The following is a 6,000-nucleotide window of genomic DNA, read 5'->3' as shown; positions in this document are numbered from 1 at the left end:
GAAAATAGCTTCTTAAGACTCATAACCAGTCTTTTCTCTGATGCTTCTAGGAGGAGAAAGCTTTCACCCCTCCAGTGTAACAGAGGGTTTAATCTCATCCTTCACAAAAAAGCCCTGTACAAATAGTCCCCGGGTTGCCAGTCAAATCTGGTCTTTCCCAACAGCTGCTGGAAGAAGCTTGGTTTTGAATTCCTGGTGAAACAAATAGCTTTTTGGAAAGCCTGTCACTTGCTGTTTTGTGTACAGTGAGGTGTCATGAGGCAACTGAGCTCATTTAACAGCTTGCTTCTGCCAAAAGAGATGGTCCCAGCCGCACGCTGCCGCGGACTGTCTCATGCTAGTTCTTGTGCTCATCTGTTTTCTTAGCAAGCTCAAGCCAGCAAAAACTGAGTAACAAAAAACCTGAAAACAACGCCAAAAAAGCAATTGTAAAAAAAAGGTTTACTTTCTCCTGGCAACGTGCTGAATCACCTCTGCAAGAGGTCAAACGGTGCCAGAGCTGACACATGAAAGAAAATGAAATGCATACTTTAAACCATGCAACATACCCATTCCTGAACCTGAATCACGGAAATGAATGCTTTTGCTGTAGAATTTCTTTAACTTGTTTCAGGAGCAAAGGAAGAACACAATGGCTGCTTTTTTGGTACAAGCGAAGCCTTTTCATGGTTCTATGATGTTGATTTAAGCAGCCTTAAGAAAACTACCCCAGTAACTTTCTGTAAAATGAGTATCACTAACTTAAACTAGTACAAACTAGTGTCCTTTGCTCTTCTGCCTTGCTTGCTTTCTCTGTGTCACTTAACGTCATGTGTGTCCAGCTCTGCTGTCTCCTCCTTGCATTGCATGGATGTGGCACCTTCCTAATCCTCGCTCCAAAAACTGCCCTTAGACCACAGTCACTCACACATTGCATTGTTCTCATGCCAGCCCAGATTGCTGACTGTCATCTTTCCCAGGGCTTCAACCACATCGCTTTCCATTTTGATGCACCACCCTTTGTCATGTTTTCATCTCTTGCTTTTTCCATCTCCAGGCAATAATGAAAGTCTGGGCTCCCTGGTCTGGTATCTTCCTCTGCAGCTGTGCTTTCCTGAAAAGGTGCAAAACTGCATTTTCTGAGGGTTGAAGGAGTGCCTGATTTTCACATTCATGTTGCTTAATTATGGTGGACAGAGCGTGTGAGGATAGGTATGTCAGATGTGCATTTAAGAGTATGTCCTGCAGCATTTACCAGGGACACATGCAAGGCTGAAATCTGGAAAGCTCAGACTTGTGGTGCCCCCACACACTTAATTTAAAATTTCATCATCCTGTTGTGCGTACTTGACTCTATCAGTCAGCTTTTTTTTTTTGTTGTTTCTAGTGTCCCACTGCATTTTCTGACACACTGAAGACCTGCAGGAGTTTTTAAATAGTAGTGTGTAATCGGTACATTTTCTCATGGATATCCGTGATGTTTGGTGTTGCTGGTTGGCAATGATGCAAAAAGAATGTTAACTTTTTAAATTTAAGTCTCCAGAGGTACTGTATTAAAAGGTACTTTTCTGGTTGAGTTTGTGCACTCATAGGAAGTGATTACCTCTCCAGCACCAGCACATTGACCGGCCGTGCTGCGTGCTCCTCTTTCACTCCAACGTGGAGTAAACCAGGTGATTTTGAACTACTGCTTGGATGCTCTGAGGGGCAGCAAGCTCTTACAGTTCTGTCAGAAGAGCATATCTGACTGTGCATATAGAAAAATTAATGCCGGTGAAGGACAGGTTGCACTGTGCTCTGTGTCTCAGCTGCGTGAGGTGGAGCTGTCTTGCTGTCTCTCCCTTTGAATTTCTTGAGTCCCGCTTGCTGGGGCTGGGCGAAGCTGGGGCACGCTCTGGAGCCGTCAGGTGTGGTGTGATGGATGTCTGGGTTTCCAGTCCCAGGGAAAGGAAAACTAAAGAGGCGTGAGGCATTATGCTAAGTCCCTTGCTCCGCAGGAGGAAATTGGATGTCTTGTGACCTGCACTTGAAAGCTGGATAGTTCAAGTTATCATAACCTACAGCTGCAGGGAGGAGATTACCACATCCTCGACTTGGTAAACAACAGGGTTGTTTGAAGGCCAAGGGTTTAGTACAAATAATCATTAAAACATGGGCTGTTTGTTTATTGTTTTTTAAAGGTGCAGAATTAAGCACTCAGAAGTTAGGAAATGCCAGAGTTAAGGCAGTAATTACCTCCCCGTCTGTGGGCTGTCGGCCGAAGCCGAGAGCCGCGCTGATGTGAGCACACAAATATTTGGGGGCCTGGTGATGCTGGCAGCCCGTCGGTGGTGTCTGGCCGCTTCAGATGCTCTGAGCATACGTGGCACAGGCTGAGCTCGGCTGAAGCTGGCAGGGCTCAGAAACGCTTTCCCGGAGGCTGCCAGGCCCTTCCCTTCCGTCGGGCAGACGGAAAATGATGCATCCAGGTCAGCGGGCACAACAGGAGATGCTCAGACAGCTGACTTGGCTGGCTGTAGGCGGGTATGGTGGGGCACAGCTGCATTTTTGCTTGTTGTCACCGTGGGCTCCTCTCCTCTCCTTGGCTTCAGCCCCATCACCTGGTGAGATAGGCAGCACACCAACACAAGCCCTCCATTGTGCTGTAGCCTGGATTCATTTCTGAAGCTTTCTGAAGGAGAAGATGCGTGTTATCCTGCTGCTGGAGATAGCTTGATAATGAACATGGAGAAGGCGTTTAATTAAAATTATGTGGGTAGATGCAGTTCTGGCCTGGTGTCGCACTGAAAAAGTGTAACGCGGTACAGCAAGTATTTTTCCTGTTCACAGTTCACCACTTTAACAAGTGCCTTCTGCTCTAGACCCCTGCATTGTTTAACTCTGTCCAGCTTCCTGAGGAAGGGAATCTCATTCACTGTGCAAGCTTGCTGAAGAGTTACCATGCAATGTCCAGCTATGCCTTTAGCAGCAAATACTCAGAGGCTGGGAGACGCACATGTCCCTCTGTGCCCTATTTTTGTTCTAGCTGGGTGCGTAACTCAATATCCAGCTCCTGGGGTGCTTTGAGGACCACTTAGCAAGCTTTCTCTTAGCCTGGCTAATTGGTCCCGAGCCCTGAAATGCAGTAAAGGACATCCTTTTGTACAGATGTCCCTAGTTTCTTCAGCGGCTGCTGCAAAGATCCAGAGTTTCTGAGATCTGTGAGTAGTAGTGTGGGGTTTCTTAAGCCATTGTTGCTTGCTCAAAGTCTGGCAATAGATTTTTTTGTCTGAGGACATCTTTCTATTTGAAGGACTTTTTGAGGGTTTTAAAAAGATTCTTTAAAAATACAATGTTTTAAATATGTAACATTAAGTACAAGTGGATTCAGAGAGGCTGTAAAGTCTTTGTAGACGCTGCAAGTGTCAAAGCAGCTGTGGGCTGTCACTGCCCCAGAAGTTTGCTCTTTCAGCTGAAGGCTCTTCAGGAACTTTTAAAGTAATTCTTGCTATCACTGTGTGTATGTACACTTAGAAAATCACCTGTTAGCCACTTCCTTTCTAAATCACAGCAGTGGAAAAATAGAAAATTTCCAATTCTTTTTGGATCTGTCTTTTGAATTTTGGGTTTAAGACTTTTCCAAACATAAGTCTTAAACCAAAACTTGAGAGTCTCCCAGCCACATCACTCCAGGGGTAAGGCTTTAAAGAAGAAAAGTGCATTACATATAGTAAGACTCACCCATACTTCCACATCAGGATAAGGAGCCCAGATACTCCCTTTGTATTCCCTCCTGTTCCCGCTCGTGCTAGCAGCTGTTTCGCTCTACCCTTTTGCTTTCCAGGGTAATGTCTCTTGGGACTGAGCTATCTCACTGACCATCTGTGGCCCATACAGCAATTTGTAGTGGATAATCCCTCACACTAAACCCTCCCAGCACGTGCTGCATGTTAGTTTTGGACTTTGTCCTGTTCTGAGCTCACTGTAGGCCTGTGAGCTGCTGCGGCAGGGTGCCATCCTTCCTGCAGCCGCCGAAAAGGTGCGGGGCTCCCTGGAGGACTCTTCATTCAGTGCGGCTGGGGTTACACAAGTGCTCCCAAACCGTGTTTACCACTGGGAAATAGTTAAAATCTGTGGGGAAAAAAAATATGCAAGCAAGTCACAGCATTGCTTACCTAAGGCTTTCCATCAGGAACAGGGTTAGAAGGGTTGCAATTGTAAAAAAACCACACACACACTCAAACAGACATACAGTGACCCGGGTATTTTATATGCTGTTTTGGTCATTGCTTTCTTAATGGACAGGATTTACATTCTTAACCTAGCAGCTTTTCTCACTCTCTGTTTTTCAAGCCATGACAACTTGGGCATCACATCACCACCCGGCTCCAGGCGCCGGGACTTGGCTAGCAGAGAGATTTGTGACGAATTTACCTAGTGTGGGCATGGCTGTCCTGTAGCAGACTGAAGGTTCACCTAACACAGCCTCTGGTTGTCCAAAAACCCCAGAATTTAGGGAGCTATGCAAGAGCAGTGGCAAGCAGTACTTCTCTGATAACCTCTTCCAGTGTGCAGCAAGCCGTGGGTGCGGGATTTCCTGAGTGACACACTGCCCCTGGGTGCTTTCAGGGGGATTATTTTCTTCTCTGAACTGGTCACTTTAATTTCTGGGTAACCCTGAGCCGCTGGCTGCCACACTGCTGCCTGGCTGTTCAAGCACAGTGAGTGCAAGGCACGTGCTGCCTGTGCACGCTACTGAGTCTGTGTCAAACCTCCCGCTGACAGCAGCAGGGACCTCCTCTGGTTGTCTCTTTTTGGGGTGAGGGATCTCAGCCAACATGGTCACTTCTTCTGCATAGGCTCTGCCATATGTCTGGTCCCCTCCACCTTCCCTGCATGTTTGCTAAGGCAAGCAGAGGCATTTAACCAGGGCTTATTTTCTAGGCAACTCTCCCCTACCTCTTCCCTCTGCTCCCCCCGCGCCTTCACTCAGCTTCCCTGTTTCCACCAACTTGTTGTTTTTACATAATGCCGGTGTAACTTTGCAGGGATGAAGGCCTGGCTCTGCTTCCCCCGGCAAGCAAACTAGCCAAAAGCCTGGAGCGGCTGCAAGCTGCAGAAAACCGTGCGCACCGTCTGGCGTGGACGTTTGCAGTCCAGTTACAAAAGCACGGTGCTTGCATTGGGCTAATGCCCCAGCTTTGGCTCACAAAGCACCTCCGCCGGCCAGGCAGGACCTATCGCGGCATGGAGAATGATATAATTTGGAAAAAGGGCTGCTGCGCAAAGCTGCCAGTGATTGTGCAGCATCCCTCCCCTCTCACAGGGGGAGGCTGCTCTGTCTTGGCGTGCGCAGGCACTGCTTTATAAATCAGAATAGTTTTAGTTACCACAGAATTTGTAACTCGAGGGAGTGCAGGACGACGAGACACATGTGACCCCCCTCTCTGGCAGGCTGCAATAATGATATAATGCCATAAATCCTGTGATTTGTTCGTTAAGCTCTGTCACCTAGAGATTTGTTTCCTCTTAACGCACGCATTGTTTTTACTTGCCCTAATTTGCCTCTTACAAATAATGGCAAGAAATGCCGGTACCAAGAAAGCATAACTGGTGTGACGCTGCATGCAGGCTCACCCACGTGCTGCTTGTGATCGGCGCAAGGAGCTGCGGAGAAATAAAATGCAAGTTGACTGGGCTGCTTTGTGAAACCTTCCAGCTCAGCAATGCCGAAACGCCGTCAGGCACCCCGCGCTCTGCAACCAGCACACGACTCTCAGCATCGCCATTCTGCCCGTTTCTTCCCTTATGGACGCGGTTATAATAAACGGCAGCTAAGCACAGACGTCTCCCTGGCATACTGTCAGGCAGCCTTGCTGGAGGAAATTTTTTTTCCCCCCTGCAAGCTGCCAAGGTGGACTCCTTAGCTCCTGCGATAGACTGAATGAGACTGCAGTTCCCCCATCAGTTTCATAATACTCAGAAAGCATCCATTTACATCATTGTGTGCAGTGCAGGGCAGCAGCTGCCAGGAAATTTGAA

The sequence above is a fragment of the Gymnogyps californianus genome, chromosome Z (assembly GCF_018139145.2).
Source record: "Gymnogyps californianus isolate 813 chromosome Z, ASM1813914v2, whole genome shotgun sequence".
Lineage (NCBI taxonomy): Eukaryota > Metazoa > Chordata > Aves > Accipitriformes > Cathartidae > Gymnogyps > Gymnogyps californianus.
Note: the sequence above shows the minus strand (reverse complement) of the source record.